This window comes from Microtus ochrogaster, linkage group LG7_11 (genome assembly GCF_000317375.1).
Source record: "Microtus ochrogaster isolate Prairie Vole_2 linkage group LG7_11, MicOch1.0, whole genome shotgun sequence".
Classification (NCBI taxonomy): Eukaryota; Metazoa; Chordata; class Mammalia; order Rodentia; family Cricetidae; genus Microtus; species Microtus ochrogaster.
In genome coordinates this window covers 1,222,444-1,244,175 of record NC_022032.1, presented here as the reverse complement: position 1 = coordinate 1,244,175, position 21,732 = coordinate 1,222,444, and the positions used below count along the sequence as shown (strand labels likewise).

Sequence of the window (21,732 nt, the reverse complement as noted above, 5' to 3'; positions counted from 1 at the left end):
TTGGTTGGTTGGTTTTACAAGACAGGGTTTTTCTGTAGTTTTGGAGCCTGTTCTGGAACTAGCTCTTGTAGCCCAGGCTGGCCTTGAACTCACAGAGATCCGCCTACCTCTGCCTCCTGAGTGCTGGGATTAAAGGCATGCACCGCCACCACCCAGCAAATGTTTTTCTTTTTAAGTGTTGTAGTGGTCATGGTGTTTCTTCCCAGCAATAGAAACCCTAACTTAGATACCAGGTAACTGTAATTCCCAATCAGTTTTACTATCCGTGTGCAACTTGGAAGACTTATGGGAAATAATGCTTTACAATCTTCCTACATCATTTCGTCATCAGTGCAGGGCCTTATCACTCAATATCCTTCACTAGGTGACTCTGACTGTGGAGCACAGAAAATCAGTAACTCCTAACAATGTAACTTCGTCTTAATTTTATTATAAAAATTACAATGTCCCATCTACACTGGAAAGCATACAAAATGTAACAGCTTTTAATTTTTCTCTTTTCTCGTTTTGATTCCTAATAGCACACCCTCCTCAAGATCTCACTGGTTGGGAACAAAGATGGAATCTTGGATTTCTTTTCCAGCCACATGAAATTTTATTACCTGAATAACCATAGTTTAGTTGACCAATCACTTGAGATTGTTCCTAAACTTTTGCAACAATAACCTTTGCTACATTGAATGCCCTTGTACACCTGTTGCTCACAAAATGGTAGCTGTGGAATGAGTACCTTCTATACGGTACCTAGTAGTCCTTGGTCAGTCATGTGCACTAGAAATATATTTATCACTGTTTCTTGAGTTGCACAGTAGTTAGTTCAGTGCAGCCAGCTTTCTTTCCTTCCTTCCATGTTGGCGGTTGAGAGGCAAGGTCTGTAGGTAGCTCAGGCTGCCAGGAACTCTTGATCACCCTCCCACAGTGCTAGAATCATAAGTTGTAACATTGCACTCAAACAGGCATGATCTTATCTTTTTGCCCAATTGGTACAAATTTGCAAATATAAGCACTTCAGTTTTCCCACAGCCAATTAAGTAGTGTGGCTAAGCTTGCAACCTCCACCTCAGAAAACAAGTTACCTTTCCCTGACCCCACTGTTTGTGAAGGAAAATAAAAGGCGTGGTATTGAGCTCTTTGGATGGCATTCACACAGGCTATGCCTATCCAGCTGGCTGGTTCCCAACTGAGTTAAGTAATATGATTGATTTGGTAGATCTTTTCCATTTCTAACTGGTTGAAATGTTATTCCAACTCAAGGTCTCTTTGTGGGTGAAAGGCTGTTGAACCTTTGAAATGTTTACATGTTTTCAGACTTGTGTTTAAGATGTGTTTCTGTAGTTAGGCAGTTTTGTGGGGTATTTTAAGCTATTACTGTGATCTGTGATAACCTTATGAATAAAAAAGATTTATTTTGGACCATTTATAAGTAGGAAGGTTTACTTGGGCTCACAGCTCCAGGGTTTTCAGTCTTTATTTAACAGGTTCCATTGCTGTGGCCTAGTGAAGCAGAACACCATGGTAAGACAAAGCTGCTTAGGTCCTGCTGACCAGGAAAGGGGTGCGGACTGGATTCTCAATGATAAACTTCTATCCGGATCCTCTCCATAAAGGTTCTGCCACTTCTCAACAGCAGAACATGCTGGAAAACCATTTTTCTGACTTTTAAAAATGTTTTCATACAACCTTGTTTTGATTTTGTTCTTTCCCTCCTCCAACTCCTCCAAGATCCTTCACCTTCCTCCACACCCAACTATATGTGTTCTTTCTCTCTCTAAAATGACCCACAAAAATAAAAACCAACAAAGCAAAAGACCAATAGTACAAAAAAATGTTCAAATGAAAAAACAAACAAAAAGTTAAAAAACAAAACAAAACATGGAGTTGATTTTGTGCTAGTCATCTACTCCTGAACACTGGGTCCGCCCTGAGTTGTGGTTAATATTCTCAATGAGACTCCACTGGAGAAATGTAAGCAGATGTTTCTTGTCCTGACCACCCATTTCCAATAACCTGGCAGCCACTTCCCAAATTTATATTAATTATAAATGCTTATATTAATTATAAATGCTTGTCCAATAGCTCAGGCTTATTACTAACTAGCTCTTACATTTTAAGTTAACCCATATTCCTTATTTATGTTCTGTCATGTGGAGATACCACTCTGCCCTTCTCCTTCCCATCATCCTTAGTTCAGCCACCCTGCTTAAACTTCCTGTGTACCTACTGGCCAATCAACATTTTATTAAACCAATTTGAGTGACAGATCTTTACAGTGTACAAGAGGATTGTCCTACAGCAGAGAAAACTGACTTCTTACTAGTGGGTATCAGTTAGCTTCTCGGTTAGGGGTGAAGCTTTGTGTCCAGTTCTTCTCTATACTGGGATTTTGCCTGGTTTGAACCAATGCTGCCCCTGTGCATGCTGTCACAGTCTCTGTGAATTCATATGTGTGTCAGTCTTGCCGTGACTGAAAGACACTGTTTCTTTGGAGTCATCCACCATCTCTAGCTCTTACAGTCTTCTGTCTCCTCATCAACACGGATCCCTGAGCCTTAAGGGAACAGGTTTGATGAAGATGACCATTTAGAACTGAGTTCTCTGAAGTCTCTCACTCTCTGAACACTGCCTAACTAGGTCTCTGTTAATTCCCACACGGTGCAACAAGCTGCCTTTCTGATGTGGGCTGAGCAAGGCACTAATCTGTGAGTATAACATGTCATTAGGTGTCAAGACTAGAAAGGTCATGGGTCTAGATGAAAATCTACTATTCTGCTAAAAGAACATGGCCACTATGTTTCAATAAGCGGTTCTCGGGGGATATTTAAAATCCAAGCCTTAACAAACAGTTTAGGTATGTAGGCTAAAAACACCAAATCCCATGGAGCTGGAGAAATGGTTCAGTGATTCAAAGCATTTACTGTTCTTTCAGAGAACCAGGGTTTAGATCCCAGCAGCCATGTAGGTGGTTCACAGCTACCTATAATTCCAACTCCAGGGGTAACTGACACCTCCTGCCTCCTTGGACACCTGCGCTTATATGCACTCACCCACTCACAGTTAAAAATAATAAGAATAAATCTTTTTAAAAGACACAAATCCTGGTATGAATTTTGGTAGTTATTCCCTCAGTCTACAATGTTAATAATGGCAGGGTGTGCTGAACCAGAGGCTTGGCTTGGTATTGGTGAACAGAAAAAAAAATGCAATGGTAGTCAACATCAGTGACTAATTCCTGACCCTGGCCCCCTGCAGACTGCAGCAGGATAGAAAGGGAAATTGACAGGACATAGGAAGGGAAAGGAGCTTCTCACCTGAGAGTCTAGGTGAAGTCTGGCCATCTTAAAGTCAAGAATTCCAGCCGGGCGGTGGTGGCGCACGCCTTTAATCCCAGCACTCGGGAGGCAGAGGCAGGCGGATCTCTGTGAGTTCGAGACCAGCCTGGTCTACAAGAGCTAGTTCCAGGACAGGCTCCAAAACCACAGAGAAACCCTGTCTCAAAAAAAAAAAAAAAAAAAAAAAAAAAAAAAAAGAATTCCAGGACAATTAACAAAATTTACTGTGAAGGTTGCCTATGTAGAGAGAGTATTCCTTTTATAGAGAGATTTTAAATAAGCATGTTCCTGACTCAAAGGGACAGCAAATTTCCACTTCAGGAAGATTCTAGAAATGGCATCCTTTCCATTTACAGAGCAGCTTTTAAACGGAGGAAGCAGAAGACATTAATTATTTAAAAGACTACCAGTGTGCAGACCCTAACTAGTCCATAGGCCCCTATGTTCATGTTTAAACATTCTTTTCCCTCTTACTCCCTTATAGGCTTGGAGACAGCATCAGCCTGCCTCAATATAGGAGTCCTTTAAACACTTCCCCAAACATGATTTTCAGTGGTTTGATGGTTTTTGGTTTTTGTTGTTTTTTGAGACAGGATTTCTCTGTGTAACACTCCTAGCTGTCTTGGACCTCGCTCTGTAGATGAGGCTGGCCTCTAACTGGCTGAGATCCGCCTAGTAACACCTCTCAATTGCTGGGATTTAAAGGCATGGATCACCACCACCTGGCTATTGATGCATGTTTTTAAGTGTGATATGTCAGTATTTTAGGGTACAGGCACAAGAGGCTCAGCTCTCCACAACTTTCCTCAATTGAGGGATAGCCTCCTCAACTAAGGCCAAATCAGGCTCTAAATTTGGGAAAGAATTTCAGGACCAGACAGTTTAGGATGTACAGATGAAGATTCGATTCTATAATACTTTCTGATTCTGTGATAGAACAGGATGGTCAAAAGCAACTTCCAGAAGGGTTTGTTGTGTCTTAGGATTCCAGAGGGAGTAAGTCAGCCATGTGGGGAGGAATGGCAACAGGAGCAAGAATCTATCAAAGATGATTTGCCAGATTTATTTTGTTTTCCGTGTACAGCTGTTCTGCCCGCAGTATGCATGTGTGCCACCTGCCCATGGAAGTCAGAAGAACTGGAGCTACAGATGGCTGCAAGCCACCATGTGAGTGCTGGGGATTGAACTCAGGTCCTCTGCAAGTGTATCCAGTGCTCTTACCCAGTGAGCCATCTTCCCAGCCCCTAAGAGATTACACCTTCAACCATGAACTCTAAACATAGAACCAGAAGTGGAATGGAGCTCTAAACTCTCAAAGCCTGACCCCAGTGACGTACTTCCTCCAATAAGCCTCCACCTCCAAAAGGTTCTATAACCTCCTTAAAATGTGACCAAGTGAAGAACAGATACTCAAACACATAAGCTTATGGAGAATGTTTCTCAGCCAAACTGCCATATCTTGATTTAATATCTGTGTGTATATTAACGATGTTTGTGTTTACATGTGCATGTAACAGTTGTGTGTGTACCATAGCAGGTGTATAGTGGTCAAAGGACAACTCTGGATGTCAGTCCTTACTGTCTACCCTGTTTAAGACAGGATCTCATCACTTCTTTATGTACCAGGCTAGCTGGCCCATGAGCTTCCATAGATTCTCAGGCTGCAGACAGGCCATGCACTACTGAACCTGGCTTTATGTGAGTTCTGTGGATCACGGCTTGGGTCTTCATGCTTGCATGACCAACGATTTACTCACCCACTGAGCCATTTCCCCAGTCCATACCAATGATGTTTTCATATAGGACTAGGAGAAGAAAAACACTCAGAAGGAAGCAAGACACTCAGAAGGAAACATGGCTGTGAGCTTCTCAAAAAGGAACTGCAGCCATTGTTTTTTTCAATGTTCTTACATAGGATTTGAGTGATGGTTGAGGTTACTCTCTCATCACAGCGTGGTTCCTTCTCTTTCAGAGGACCTGAGCTCAGTTCCCAGTGCTTGGGTTGAGTGGCTCCAGCTGTCTGTAACTCTAGCCAGGGGAGCCTATCCCTCTCTGGCCTCTTCAGGCACTTGCACAAACACATATACACACAAATAATAAATCATAAAAAGAACTCCTACACAATAAACACCATTTGCTCTGAAGGCTGTTGACATAATGTTCTGTTCATATAAGATATTTTAGGTTTATCCAGCAGTGACCAGGCTGGATATATACTACTTTGAGTAGGTATGGTCTCTTTTCTGTTCCCAGAAATTGCCTGAAAAACCTGTAGCAAAGATATCCTGCCTTCCTGAATATTATCAATTATACGCCTGTCAGGTTGGACCAGTGGTTTGTAGATGCTTGCACATGTGAAGCCCAGAAAGGTCAACTTCTGGTACTTTCCACGTGTTTTTGAGACAGGTCAGTGTTTCGCTAGGCTGGCCAGTCAGCGGGCCTCACCCCATGATCTGCCTATCTTGGCTCTTTCAGCTCACCAGGTCCACCCTCGCTTTTCCGTGGATACTGGGGATCCAAACTCAGGTCTCATGCTTAGCGAGCACTTTACCAGTGCTTAGCCTCTGTTACTTAGCCGCCTTCCCAGCCCTGAAAAGGATTTTAAAAAGATGTTGCTCACTATTAAACTTTAAATCTCACATTTGCATCTTACTGCTAGGTCACACTGCCCAGAGTACACTCGAAATGCCTTTTAGTACAGGCTCCAAAATCTACACAGAGAAACCCTGTCTCGAAAACGGAAACTCTGGTATCAAATATTTAGCCGATTTCTTTATATAAAAAATGGCAAGCACATCCATCTCTGTACTATATGTTTGCTTTCATAAATAATAGTAAAACTATTATTTGCTACATACATAGCAAAATGATTTTAAGTGAATTTATAATTATCAGTAAATATGTCTTGTATACCTATGTTATATAGTTACATACCTGGAGTTGTGTAAGAATTTCTTTGACAAGAAGAAACTGAAAAGTGGAAAGGTTTAAGTCCTGAATTAGAGACTGTACTGTAGGAGTTAAATAAAAGCAAGAAACTTGGAGGCTGGGGATGTACCTCACTTGGTCGAGAGCTTGTTTTAGCATGCTCGAGGCCCCGAGTTCCGTTCCCAACACCTTATAACACTTGGGATATGGTTTATTCTCAGCATTTGAGAGGTGAAATCAGCAGGTGCAGAAGTTCAACGTCATGTGCCACCTCAGCGTTTGAGGCAAGCTTGTACTACAGGACGATGTCTCCGAACAAACAAAAAACTCCACCTCCGCCCTTCTTTCTTCTCTTCCTCTTCTAAGACCCACGTCAGGGAAACAAGTCTGAATTGGAAGTTTCAAGTATGACGAGGGATTAGCTAGAACTGTGGCTGAATTGGAAAACTGCAGCTGGCCAACCAGCCAACCCCTGGCCTTTCTTAGTGTATCAAGAGCAGCAGAGGCAGGTCAGGCGGCGCTGGGATGGCAGCTAATATTTACGTGACCAGCCAGATCCGAATCTCAGTGGACATGAAGTCCCACAACGGTTCAGTAAACAAACCTTGCTCTTCCGGCCTCATTCCTTCTCCCCTGGGACGATGCCCGAACTGGAAACCTGGCGGGCCAGAGGTCGACCTTTGCTCACACCTCGGATGCCCAGCGAGGCTCAGTGCCAGGGGCGGGGCGGGGCACGGCCCCCTCGTCGTCCAATAGGCAGCCCTGGGAGGCGGGCATAGCCTGCGCCCCGCCCCCGCCCCTCCCGAGAAGGGCGCAAGCGCGAGGGAGGTTAACGCCGGAGTGGGCGGGGCGCTGGGGGCCACGTCCAGCGGCGTAGACAAAGGCGGGCGTGCTCACGCTCTTACGTAGGCCTGGGCCGGCGCCGGGCAGGGCAGGGCGGGAGCGGCAGGCGGCGAGGACTGCAGCTGAGCCTCACGGCCGGTGAGTTGGAGGGACCCGTTCCTGACGGACGCCCCTGGCCCCGGCCGGGCGTGGGACGGGGGGTCGGGGGCTGCTGAGGGTCCGGCCGGTGGGGCTGCCGCTGCCGGGCTGTGCGAGCTCTTTCCCGCTCCTCTGTCCTCCTCAGCCGGCCCTTCTATCTCCTCCCCTTAGCCGGCTTCTCTTCCCACTGACCACGCTTCTCCCGCAGGCCGCCGGCCGCCTCGGCCTTCCCAGGCCCTCAGCTGAGGAGCGTGACTGAGAACCGGGCGTTAAATCACGTGGAGACGCCTCCACCAGGTGGTTCCCCCTGGAATGCACCCTTTCCCCCCGCTGGGCTCACATTTTTCTTCTCCAGGTCTGTCTCTCCCTCCATTCGAGGGGCAGCCCTCCGCTGGTCTGTTCGCTTTGCTGAGCCTCCGCGTCCGCCTCTTTCCCAGCCCTGTTCATACCCCAGACTCCACTACCTTCCTCTTGCTTCCCTTCCCTTCCCCTGGTGGCAGCATCCTCCTGCCTGAAACATTTACCTGTTTACATTTTCCATCTCATTTGGATGTCACTTGTCATTTGGATGGTGGCCCAGAAGTTATAGAAATCTATGTGAAGCGGTTCCGTCTCGTACTCAACTCTTCGTGCTTATTATCAGTAGACTGCCACGAGAGCATTCGAAGAACTTTGGGTTGGAGTTCGTTTTCCTTAATTTTAGCAGAACTTTAGGAACCTCTGGGAGATTGTATTGCAACCCCGTAAGAATGAGCATTGAAATCACTTAAACTGAAGTCAAAGACTGAACAAAACTCCTGTACTCTTGCCCGCTGAATGTTCTTTTCTCTTTCTGAGAGTAACTTTTCTTTTTAGTTCTATATTTTGGAGAATTTCAGATGTACAAAAATAGTATTTCTAGCTAACATAGGCCCATTATTTAGTCTCATCTCCATTTTTTTCTTCTGCTATGTCTCAGAAAAAAAAATTTTAGCTCTTGTGTATGGATGGGTAGGGTAGGGTTGGTTTTTTTTTTCTGGTTTTGAGACAGGTTTTCTCTGTAGCTTTGTAGCCTGTCCTGGAACTAGCTCTTGTAGACCAGGCTGGCTTCGAACTCACAAAGATCCTCCTGCCTCTGCCCCCACCCCCACCCCCGAGTGCTGGGATTAAAGGTGTGAGCCACCACCGCCCAGCTGGTTGGATTTCTTTTGTTTTATTTTTTTCACCAATAAACTATATATCTCTAGTCCCAGAGAAGTTTTTGATAGATGGTGAGCCGTACATGGCAAAAGTAGGTTTCAAAATCAATAGTGTAGCATTGCATGAAATCATAATATATTTTCATTGGAAGATAACCTATTAAAAGTTCTTCCTTGAGCGGAGGAGATAGCTCGGTGGGTAAAGTGTTACACGAACAAAGAGGATCTGAGTTCAGATCCCCAGCATCCATGTAAAAGCCAGATGTGGTGCTCATCTGTAATCTCACTGCTGAGAGGCAGAGACAAGAAGACCCTGCAGACCATTTGGTAAGCAGGTTCAGTGATAGACCCTGACTCATTAATGTGGAAGGGCTTGAGAGATGGCTCCTCAATTAGGAGAGCCTGCTATTCTCGCAGAGGACCTGGGTTTGGTTCCCTGTACTGTGTGGTGGTTTCCAGTTATCTGTACTCCTACACCAGGGGATCCACACACAGACACATACAATTATACAATTAAAAATAAAAGCGCTGGAGAAGATGGCTTAGCGCTCTAGAGCCCAGGCTGCTCTTACTGAGGACCTAGATTTGATTCCCAGCATCCAGGTGATGGCTCACAACTGTCCATAATGCCAGTTCTGGGGAATCTAGCACCCTCTTTGGCCTCAGGCACCAGGTATGTGCAGGCCTACATGAAGGCAAAACACTCATACACATAACATAATGAAGCAATCTTTAAAAAAGTTTTTAAATGAAGAATGACTAAGGAAAAGACCTGATTTCTGTTTCAGTATGCATATACATGAATGAGAACTTATAGATCATCTTGTTCAGTGTCTTCATTTTTCTTTTTTCTTTAGCAAGCCTTCAGGTTTAGAGGGGTTCACAGCCTTGTCCAGAGCAGTAGTTCTAAGAGGCCATGTTGAGGCTAGGAAGAACATAACATTTTCCCAACTCTGCATTAGGTCTCTCTTTGCCACAGCGAGGTGCCTCTTTCAGGTTGCCTTGAAAACTCATAATTTTGAAAGGTTTAGATGGGTTAGCATGAGCTTTCCCAGTGAAGTCAGAGTAATGCAATGACCATATGCTTTAAATTATTTTAAAAACAAATGGGAAACAAAGGAAAAGTTCTGATTATAGCGTTTAGAAGACTTCAGAAAATACTGACTTAAAATGGTTGGTAATAAGAATAAGATATAAGAATTTAAATAACATTCATTGCTATTTAATAAATTCACAAAGGGGAATCCATTTAGGGATGCAGCTCAAGTGGAAGAGCACTCAGTATGCTTGAGTCCCTGGTGTTTTCCTGTTTCTCTTGGGAAGGGGGTGGATGTGATGGGAAGGTCTTCCTTTGTAGACCTGGCTGACCCTCTTGCCTTAACCCCCCTCCCCCAGTGTTGGGTTCCTTTACTCTTGATGGCTGAGAGGACAATAGTATCTTCCCATAAGCCCTTTCATGCTATTAACATAAAAATCTGGATGGATTAGGTTTTGTTTTGATAAAACAGTATGCATTTTCTAGCAAACTTTATACTATTAAATTCCTTATAAGAAAGCAGTAACTTTTCAATACAGTCATACACAGAGATACTGTTCTGAAATGTACATTGCTAGGAAGTTTGTTATTAGGACATAGAGGACATTTACATGAAATAAAATGGCTAAAGTATCTATTAGTAGTGAAATCTTAGGGGACCATTGTCTTGTAGACAGTTTGTTATTGACCAAAATGCCCTTATGCAGTGCTGTAACAGTTAATTTTCCCCCGAAACATTATTGCAGTTGGGAACACATGAATGTTACAAGGCAGCCTGCATAGTTCCAAGGCTCAGTTAAAGGACTTTCTTCAAATGTGTTGAGGGGTTTTAGTTTGGTTGTGGTTTGCTTGTTTTTTATAAAGGAGGTGAGGCACATACAAGCAGAAGAACCATTACCATGACTTCTTGAACGAGATACCTGTCTTTAAACATGATGCTGTTAATGGGACTACTCATTAAGTGAATCTATATGTTGGCTGGTTCAGGGCTCGTATTTTTTACAAGAGGACTAAGGATTGATTAATGAGATTGCCTATGCAACTTAAACTGGTAAGCCAAATGAGAAGTAAAATAACTGAGTTACTTGAATCCCATTCCATCCATTGACAGCATATGGCAAAACTGAGTATTGATTATAGTCCATCTTTCTATTAAATTAGATAGCTCCTCTTCCCTCCCTTCTATCTTGTGTGATGGCTAGTCTTAATTGTTCTCATCACTGGATGGAGAAATGTTTAGGTGATTAGCAAAGCACACCATAGGATATGTAATCCTCTTTCCAGATTATAAAGACTCTGGTTAGTGAATCTTTTAGTCCTTTTATAGATTCTTACGATGGCATTGCTAAACAGTGGTGAAAGGTGAGGAATGTCTAGCTGTCGGAAGTAAATCACAGGAACTGTGTGTGCCCTTCATAGCTTGTCTTCTTCCCGTCTGCCATGAAGTGAACCTCTGAGTCCATCACACATCTTGCTGCCACGTTTTGCCCAAGCCTGTGGAGCTAGGCAATCTTAGACTCTGGAGCTGAGCCAAATAAAAAAATTTCCCCTTGAGTTACTCAATCATTTTGGTCTCTGTGACAAAAAGTAGCACACATGCATGGCTATAGTTTTACTTGTGTATCAGTTTTCACATTTACTGTGGGGGTGTTCTCTAAGGAGTGTTGTGAACAAGCAAACCCTAGACTGTAGAATACTTTAGATTTAGACGTGAGTGTAGTCTGTGTATTTTGTGCATGGTTGTAAATTTGCTTTCAGGATGCCCAGTTGTGGGTTTGTAACCAAAACAGTAATTGTTGTACAAACGGAGTTTAATGGGAAACAGCTACATCTAGTTGACATGGTGTCCAGATTTGCTTTCTATTCCACCATGTGCTTTAAATGAGCTATCCATCCAGCAGCATTTGAATGCTTGGTCCCCAGTTGGTGACATTGTTTGGGGATGCTTAGAAGGTGTGGCTTTGAAGTTTCAAAAGTCAAATACTATTTCCACTTAAATTCCTACTCTGCTGCTCGCTTTTGATTTAAGATGTGACCCTTCAGTATCCTGTAGCAGCTGTCATACCTGTTCTCTACTCTGCCCTCATGGGCTTTTACTCTATAACCATAGCTCCAAATAAACCCATCCTTCTATAAGTTCCTGGGTCATAGTGTTTTCTCACAGCAATAGAAAAGTAACTAATAGACAGGGTAACCAAAAGCAACTCTGAGAGGAAAGGTTCTATATGACCTACACAGCCCAATCATTGTTGATCCTTGAGAGAGGTCAGGACAGGAACCATGGAGGAACTCTGCTTATTGGCTTGCTCAGTGGATGGACTCTGCCACATCAATCATTAGTAAAGTGCCCCACATACCTGCCCACAGGGCAGTCTGATGGAGATAACTCCTGTAGAGGTTCCTTATCCCAAAGTAAATTCGTTGTTGAAATAGGGTTTCTCTGTGTAGCCCTGACTGTCTTTGAACTCACTCTATAGAACAGACTAGCTTCACACTCAGAGATCTGACTGTCTCTGTCTCTAGAGTGCTGGGATTAAAGGTGTGTGTGTATGCCACCACTCCCTGCTTTCCAGGTAACTTAATTTGTGTCAGGCTACAAAAACTAACCAGCACAATTGACCCCTTGTCAATTTGACACATCACTGTTAAACCATAATTTTTCCTTTCTTGTTTATCCTCAAGACCTCATGTTACTGTAACAGTATAAAATGGCATAACTTTAGACATGCCGCAGTCTTTAAAACTTTTAGAGTCTCAAGTGGTTCTCAGCCTTCCTAATGCTGCAACCCTTTAATATAGTTCCTCATGTTGTGGTGACCCCCAAACAAAATTATTTTTGTTGCTGCTTTATAACTATAATTTTGCTAATTATGAATTGTAATGTGAAATATCTTGGCGACCCCTATGAAAGGGTTTTTCAGCTCCTCCAGAGGGTCATAGCCTACAGCTTGAGAACATCATCATGCTGTCCTGAAACTTGCTATGTGGACCAGGCTGCCTGCAAACTCAGAAACCCACCTGTCTCTGCCTCCTGACTGAAACTTGCTATGTGGACCAGGCTGCCCGCAAACTCGGAGACCCACCTGTCTCTGCCTCCTGACTGAAACTTGCTATGTGGACCAGGCTGCCCGCAAACTCGGAGACCCACCTGTCTCTGCCTCCTGACTGAAATTTGCTTGGCAAAAAATTTCAACACTTTAAAAGTCCAAGGTTTTTTAAAAATCCATACTCTCTTAAACTGTGTCCTGTAGAATGAAAAACGTATGTACGTTCTCATTTCAAAGGAAAGATCCAGGGCACAGTTAAAATCAGATCAAAGCAAAACACATCTTCCAGCTGTGTAAATAGCTTGGTGTTCCATAAGTGGCAACTCACTCCTGATCGTATGGGCTTGTCCCACTTTTCCATCTCTGATGATAGAGAAAAATACTTTTATCTTTTTATCTTTTATCAGTTGGAAATATATTATTTTCAGAGTTTACCTTTAAAAGTTTTAAATTAGTACTATTTATTAAAATATAAGGATATGTACAAATTTCATTTTTATGGTAGTTGTTCTTATAAGAATGTAAAAGTGATATGCTAGTTAGTTTGCTTTAGTGATTACACAATGCCTATTAAACGATCCCACTGAGTCTGGGCAGTGATGGTGCACACCGTTAATCCCAGCACTTGGGAGGCAGAGGCAGGTGGATTTCTATGAATTCAAGGCCAGCCTGGTCTACAGAGTGAGTTCCAGGACAGGCTCCAAAACTACACAGAGAAACCCTGTCTTGAAAAGCCAAAACAAGAAGGAAGGAAGGAAGGAAAGATCCTGTTGAACCCTTTATATACAGTTGTCAACTAAAAAGTTTTTAAAAACTTGGGCTGGTGAGATTGCTCAGTGGGTAAAGGTATTTGCAGCTAAGATTGGCAGCCCAAGTTTGATCCCTAGACACACATGGTGAAGGAAGAGAGCTGACTCCTGCAAGTTATGCTTTGACCCCCACATAGGCAAACGCAAAATGCATTAAATTTTTTAAAACCGTTTTAAAACATTAACCTTATATGTTTATTTACTTACAGTGTTGGAGATTGCGCCTAGGGCCTTGCACATTGCTAGATACCTGCTCCACCACTGTACCACATTCCCCACCTCTTGAGTCTTTGAGATATTTGTTTAATGCAGACTTGGTTCAAAGTCTCCATATAACTGTGGCTGGCCTTTCAGTCTTGCTTCTACCTCCTAAGTTCTGGGATTGCAATGCTTGTGGTGTCTCCCCTAAGAGGACAGTGATTCATATACCTGTCCTCAGTATATGTGTGTTTGTGTGTGAGTGCTGAAGTAGAACCTCAGTCCTTGTGTGTTCTGGGAAGGCTCTCTATTATTGAGCTCTGTCCCTCACCCTTTAACTTTATGTATTTATTGAGACTGAGTTTAGCTATGTAGTTCTGGCTGGCCTGAACCTCACTGTAGACCAGGCTAGCCTCAAACTCAGAAATCTATATGCTTCTGCCTTCTGAGTTCTGGTATTAAAGATAAATACTACCAGACCTAACTGCTGTGTTAATCTTTGAAACAAAGTTTCTCTAGTTCAGGCTGTTCTGAAACTCACTATTGTAGCCCAGGCTGGCTTCAAACCCATGACCTTCCTGGCTCAGCCTCTCAAGTGTTGAGAATTCAGCTCTGAGCCACCACTTCCAGCTTTTTTCTTTTTTTGAATTGGCATTGAACAAAACATAAACCATTACAGAATGTTTTGAAGGGCTTTAGTAGGCCCAGGAATGCCAACCATGGTGCCAACAGTGTTTGCTTTGCCCTTCTCCCCATTCCCTCTACCTGCTAAACCGTTAGATTACAGATAACATTCCAAAAGCTAGTTACTAGGGTTTATTCCCTTATTTGGCCACTTCTTCCTCATGAGGCTGACTACCAAGGCCCAAGCTATTGAAAGTGTTGAAATCCAACAATCAAAAAGCCCCCTTTTTTTGATGCCCTAATTATCATGCCCAATCAAAATTAACCAAGGGCCGGGCGGTGGTGGCGCACGCCTTTAATCCCAGCACTTGGGAGGCAGAGGCAGGCGGATCTCTGTGAGTTCGAGACCAGCCTGGTCTACAGAGCTAGTTCCAGGACAGGCTCCAAAACCACAGAGAAACCCTGTCTTTCCATCATCTGTTTCCCAGGAATTGAACTCAGGTCATTAGGCTTAGTGACAAGCACCTTTATACCCTGAGCTATCTCACTTGCCCTTATTGGCATTTAAAAAAACTTTTTGCATAATAATTCAACAGTCTTACTTGATTTTTAGTATTGTTTTGTCCTGCTTTTTGGTTTTTCGGGACAGGGTTTCTCAGTAGCTATGGAGCCTGTCCTGGAACTCACTCTTATAGACCAGGCTGGCCTCAAACTCAGAGAATCACCTGTCTCTGCCTCCCGAGTGCTGGGATTAAAGGTGTGAGCCATCAGCGCTTACTTGAAAGATGGAAGGACTACTACTGAACTTTTTTTTCTTTACATGTGTTGTTGATTTGAATTTAGGCCCTTTTGGCTTTCACAGCAGGTGCTCTTACCAAGCTATCTTGCTCGGCCCCACATTGCCTTTTTTTTTTTTTTTAATTTTAAGACTTATTTTTATGTGTATGAGTGTGCCATTTGAAGCCTAAAGAAGTGTTGGACATCCCCCCACCCCACCTCCACACACCCCAGAACTAGAGTTATAACCATATGTATACATGTATAGACCAGGTGGGTGTTGGGAACCAAATCTGTCATCTGCAGGAGTCGTTGGTGCTCTGAACTACTGAGCCGTCTCTCCAGCCACTTCCTCCTTCCCTCCTTTTCTTTCTGGTTTTTAAAAACGTATGTGTGTTACCTTCAGTATTGTGAGCACCATGTGCAATGCAGTGCCTGCAATGGCTAGAAGAGGGCATCTGATCCCCTGCAACTGGGGGTTACAGATGTTTGTGAACATTGAATTCCTAAAAGCAATCCTGGGTCCTTGCAAGGACAGTGCTCTTCACTGCTGAGCCATCTCTCCAGCCTACATGCTGTCCTTAAGTGGGTGGTACTGTATATCAAGATACTTGGTTTTCCCTAGCTTTAGAAGACCTTTAATTTTTTTGGAGTGAACTTGATGTACCATGTTACTTTTTATCCAGTGCTAACTCTGGTGAGTTGAGAATGACTTTGGGGCTTGGGGGAAGAACAAGACCTTAAAACTCAGCCCCACTCTTCCTAGTGAACTGAGTCAACTTTTGTCTGTTGTAATCTGACTCCACCTTGAATAATTTATTTTACCCAGAGCACATTTCAAATGTATGTATATTGGTGATTCTTTAGGTTCACTCGACCTTAGCCACAATGTTCCGTATCTGGAGAAACACTTCCTACTGAGCTGTAGCATCCCATGCAGGCCATTCTTCCATTTCACTACTAAAAACAGTTGAAGCCGGGCGATGGTGGTGCACGCCTTTAATCCCAGCACTCGGGAGGCAGAGGCAGGCAGATCTCTGTAAGTTCGAGACTAGCCTGGTCTACAAGAACTAGTTCCAGGACAGGCTCCAAAGCCACAGAGAAACCCTGTCTCAAAAAACCAAAATAAATAAATAAATAAAAATAAATAAAAAAATAAAAACAGTTGAAATCAGCCCAGCTGTGTTTGGGAGCCATGTTTGCCATCACATCAGAAATGAGCATTTGATAGGTCTGAAGTTAACTCACCCAAAAGCAAATGTAAGGTGTAGTCCTGTTTCTGTTGTGTAGTTTGTCCTAGTTAATATTTAACCCTAGAGCATATAAAATGCAGAGGTTGGACTGGATTCTCAGTGGTGAAGTCTTAACTTTGTGGTTTGTCATCAGCTTGTTGCCTCCAACTTTGAAATGATAATTAATGTTTATACTTTCAATTTATCAAGCTCTTGTTTCAAAGGGTGAACTGATAGCTTGATCTGGTTGATTGGTACTCTGGGAGGGATTTTAAGTGCTTAGGTTCCTCAGTTTTAGAGACCAGTAGACAAAAATCTCCATAGTCCCACTTAACAGTTTTCAATAACTGATCTTTTAAAGGTCATTTAAAATTCACACACTGTATAGCTTTACAGTTCACCCACTTAACATGCACACCTGGTCTCTCTGCCTTCTGTCTGCTGCTGAGATATAGAGCCCCTCTTGCATGTTCCTGTCTCTGAACTACACTGTGCCTTCTCTCCATGATAAAGTAAAACTTGAAACTGAGCCAAAGTAACCACTTACACACATAAAGCACTAGTCAGTAGTTACTACATGAACAGGTAGGTATAAGAATCTCCAGTCAGGTGAGGCTGTTCTCATCCCTTTAGGAAGAGCCCACACCTTTTAACTATTAGTCCCAATCTCTCCACTTTTCTGCAGTGCTAGCCACCAATCTGTTTATAGATTTGTTGATTTCATTTTAATGAAATCATGCAATTTGTGGTCCTTTGAATGTACTGATGCACAAAAGAGGGTGTTGAATCCCCAGAACTGAAGTTACAAATGATCCCAGACTCCATATGGGTGCCGGGAACCCAGGTTCTTAGAATCCAGGTGCTCAGGCAGAATAATCAGTGCTCTTAACCACCGAGCCATCTAACTAGCACTTGGGTTGGATTTTTAATATTGTGCTAAAATTTATACCCCCACAACTGCTAATAATTCCAATTCTCTACCTTAAGGATGACCAGAGTAAGTCTCCTTTTTCTAGTTGGCAACTACCTTAATCTCATCTGCATAATCTCTAACAGAATTTTTTTTTACTACCAGAGTTTGCAGCCTAAGATACAGTTTTTTTTAAAATATTTATTTATTATGTATACAATATTCTGTGTGTATGCCTGCAGGCCAGAAGAAGGCACCAGACCCCATTATAGATGGTTGTGAGCCACCATGTGGTTGCTGGGAATTGAACTCAGGACCTTTGGAAGAGCAAGCAATGCTCTTAACCTCTGAGCCACCTCTCCAGCCCCCCTAAGATACAGTTTTATATCCTTTCATGAGCCTTCTTATCGGTGTACCTAACTTTGTGTATATTCCCTTCCCCCTTTTCTACCCAGAGAATAAGATGCCTTTTACATCATCAAAGATGGTTAATGGTTTTCTCAAATTATATTTATTCTTTGCCGAGTTCATTGTTAATAATCCTGAACCCAAATCCAGCTCCACATTAGAGTCACTTGAGTTTCCTAGAAATACTTACAAATTTGTTTCTTTCTATAATTACCAAGAGGTTCTAGTAAACAGGTCTGCCATGAGGCTAGTGTTAATTTATTTCATGGTTGTTTGAGAAATTAAAAGGTGGTGTTCGTAAACAGTATGGGCTAGAAGACAGAGACGCTTGTTCTAATCCTATCACTCACTGGTTGTGTGACCCTAGGAAGTTTAGTTTTGTTTTGTTTTTTTTTTTTTCAAAGTGAGGATGGATATTTATTTAGTGGTTATGGAAGGGAAGGGAGAAGGGGAGAAGAACAGAGATGTTGGGGGGGCCGGGAGAGAGGGAGGAAAGGAAGGAGGGAGGAGAGACCGAAGCTGCCTCTCCTCTGAGAGGGAGCTGGAAAAGAACGGAAGTTTAGTTTTGTTTTGGTTTTGGTTTTTTGAGACAGGATTTCTCTGTGTAGTTTTGGAGCCTGTCCTGGAACTAGCTTTGTAGCAAGGCTGGCCTCGAACTCAGAGATCTGCCTGCCTCTGCCTCCCACCACTGCCCAGCAATCCTGGGAAGTTTTATCTTCTCAGCCTAGTGCATTTAATATTAGTAGGCTCCCTCTACATGGATTCTGATGGATTTTGTCTGGGCTGAAGCCTGGGTGACTCACATGTGCATCCTGATAGAGCCAGTAGTGGACCTAGAATAGCAGTGGCTGGGTCTGCATCTAGCCCGCAGTGTCTCCAGCCCCTACCATCAATGCCACTAGTTTCTTTCCTCTTCAGAATTACTGTGATGGTCTTATGTTAACTTAGACATTCACACAAGGTCCTATTTTTAAGAACCAAACATTTTCTTCATTCTCATTTCAGTGGAGGGCATTTCACCCAGGTACGCTGTGCAGGCCATGGTATATGTCTGCATATATATTCATAATCTATTTTGGTTTTGTTTTTTTAAGATTTGTTTATGTATATAGTGTTCTGCCTGTATGTCTGCCTGCAGGCCAGAATAGGGCATCAGATCTCATTATGGATGGTTGTGAGCCATCATATGGTTGCTGGGAATTGAACTCAGGATTTCTGGAAAACACCCAGTGCTGTTAGCCACTGAGCCAGCTCTCCAGCCCATATTTTGGATTCTTTTACTAAAAAAGCATTTATATATCATTATCACGATCCAATACATGTGTGCAGTTTAATCACATCAGGGTAAATAAACATTTCTCTAAACAATCATTTTATATACTGGAAATTACTTACTCTTCCAGCTATTTTGGAATCTATTATAGGTTATTTTAACCTATTGTGCTTAAAACCTCAGTACTTACCTCCAGTTGAACTCTGGTGCTCCTTGTTCATAGATTTCTAGTTAGATTTATTTATTCGTGGATATGTGTGTAGGAACATGTGTGCCAGAGCACATGGGTGAAGGCCAGAGACAGCTTTGTGGGAATCAGTTCTCTCCTTTCAGAAACTAAACTCACATCATCAGTCTTGGCATCAAGTGCCTTTACTTCTGAGCCATCTCATGGCCCCGGTGCCCCTCACACCTCAGTCCACCCTACTCTTCTATCTAGTGATCCCTATTCCAGTTCATTCTTCTCCAGAGTTGACCAACCTGTTTCCACAGGTAAGGAATTTGTGATACTTGTCTTTCTGTGTCTTACTTATTTCACTTAATATGTTGACCTCCAGTTCCATCCATGTTTCTATAAAAGAGAATTACGCTTATTTATTGTTAAATAAAATCCCATTGTTCGTGTGTACAACAGATATTTTGTTTGCCCATCTATTGAAGGGGGGGCGGAGTTGATTATTTTATTATTTGGGTGCATACTGGAACATATTTTAGCTATTGTGAAAAATGTGTATCTTTTGGGTGTAAATGATTTCCTTTCTTGGATAAGGAGTGGAGTTGCTGGGTCATATTGGAAGTTCTTTTTTGAGTGTTTTCAGGACTCTACTGTTTTTCCGCAGTGGCTAGCTAATACACTTCCTACCAATAGTGCATTCATGTCCCCTTTTTCTCACCTTGACCTGCATTTTAGTCTTTAATAATGGCCAGGTTTTACAGTCTTTGAGCAGCCCTTTTGCTGAACAGGAGCTGAAAGAGATTGAGTAATTGGCCCACAATCCCAGTCACACTGTTAGGGAGTAAGCCAGGGTTTAGACTACAGGGTGTCTTTTTTGAGAGAACTGAAACTATTATCTACTGAAAATGCTGACTGACATTCTAAAGATGCTGAAAGAAGAACAGTGGCATTAACTCTGAGAGGCACCTACAACCTAGCCTGTGTGTTATTTCCCTAGAAATACTATATGCAGATAGCTGTAAACTTGTTTTTTTTTTTTTATCATTACCTTCTTCACAATTGGTATTGTGGATATTATTCTGCTTCTAACTGGGAGGCTGTATATTTGTTATAGAGTTGGGCTATGTATGTAGCTCACACTGACCTCAAAATTGCAATCCTCCTTTTAAGTTTACAAACATGAACTGTCATATCCTGCTAAAACTTGTTTTTTTAATCATTGTAAATGTAGATGTGCCCCCCCACCTTCCTTCTATGTGTGTTGGGGAATAAGCAAGTGTTCTGTCATGATCTATCCTGCCTCCCTCCCTCCCCTTCCTCTGCCCCCCCCATACTCTCAAAGATTTATTTATCTGCATATATGTCTGTCTGAGTGTATGCAGGCCCATAGAGAAAAGGGTGCCCAGGTGTCCTCTCACCCTCCTTCTCTGCCTGTTATTTTTATTTTTAATTTTATTGATTTTTATTGAGCTCTATATTTTTCTCTGCTCCCCTCCTTGCCCCTCCCCTCCCCTTCAACCCTTTCTCAAGATCCCCATGTTTCCAATTTACTCAGGACATCTTGTCTTTTTTCTACTTCCCATGTAGATTAGATCTATGTACGTCTTTCTTAGGGGCCTCATTGTTGTCTAGCTTCTCTGGGATTGGTTTTCTTTGCTTTATGTTTAAAAGCCACTTATGAGTGAGTTCATGTGATAATTGTCTTTCTAGGTTTGGGTTACCTCACTCAAAATGCTGTTTTCTAGCTCCATCCATTTGCCTGCAAAATTTAAGATGTTGTTATTTTTTTCTTTGTGTAAATTTCCATTGTGTAAATGTACCACATTTTCCTTATCCATTCTTTGGTTGAGGTCTTCCTATTCTTTTTAAGGTAGAGTCTCTCCCTAAACCTGGGACTTGATGTTTCTTTTTCCTTTTCTTTTCTTTATTGAGCTTGGCTGGAAGCCAGCAATCCCTAGTGCTCCTCCTGTTTTCACCAGCCTCAGAGCTAGGGTTACAGTTGTGCTCTGGACACCAGGCTTACTGTGTATGTGCTACAATGTGAACTCTGGTCCTCATATTTCTATAGCAAGTTCTTTTGACCACAGAGCCATCTTTGCGGCCCGTCTCTTTTAATTTTTTTTAATTTAAATAGTTTTTTTTAATTTATTATTTATGCAGTGTTCTGCCTACATGTCAGAAGCGGGCACCAGATCCCATTATAGATGGTTGTGAGCCACCATGTGGTTGCTGGAAATTGAACTCAGGACCTCTGGAAGAAAGCAGCTAGTGCTGTTAACTTCTGAGCCATCACTCCAGCCCCACTGTCTCTTTTTTAAAAAAGGATACTGTGTTATTGTGTCTTCTCCTGATAGGATTTTTTTTTTTAAGGTGCAGCTCTACCTGCTTCTTTTTGTATATGTATTAGAAGGGGGCGGGGACAGTTCCTTGCAGAGGTAATAATAGTATGAGCTGTTAATTGGCATTTAATGTGTGACAAGCATGTACTTCGTGTGCTTAAAAAATGTATTTACCCTTGAGTGGTCTAAACAATTTAAATTTTAATTTGTGAGTGTGTGTGTGTGTGTGTGTGTGTGTGTGTATACACATGTGAAGGCATGCGTGTGGACATGTAAAGGTCAGAAGACACCTTTTGGAGACAGTTTTCCCCTTCCACCCAGAGATCATACTTGGGTCATCAGGTTTGCACAGCAAACACTTCTGTTTACTGAGCTATCCCACCAGCTTTAACCATTGATTTTTTTAAAAAAATATTTATTTATTTATTTATTTATTTATTTATTATGTATACAATATTCTGTCTGTGTGTATATCTGTAGGTTAGAAG

The 21,732-nt window shown here is 42.5% G+C and overlaps 1 protein-coding gene across 1 annotated transcript in view; it reads left to right on the top strand.

Annotated features, from left to right (window-relative positions):
• Positions 1-7,147: 7,147 nt before the first annotated feature.
• Gpat4 (glycerol-3-phosphate acyltransferase 4) overlaps positions 7,148-21,732 on the top strand; it is a 39,542-nt gene continuing 24,957 nt past the window's right edge. The window contains exon 1 of the mRNA XM_005362429.3: positions 7,148-7,238. The gene's annotated coding sequence lies outside the window, so the exon portion shown is untranslated. The remainder of the gene's footprint in view (positions 7,239-21,732) is intronic.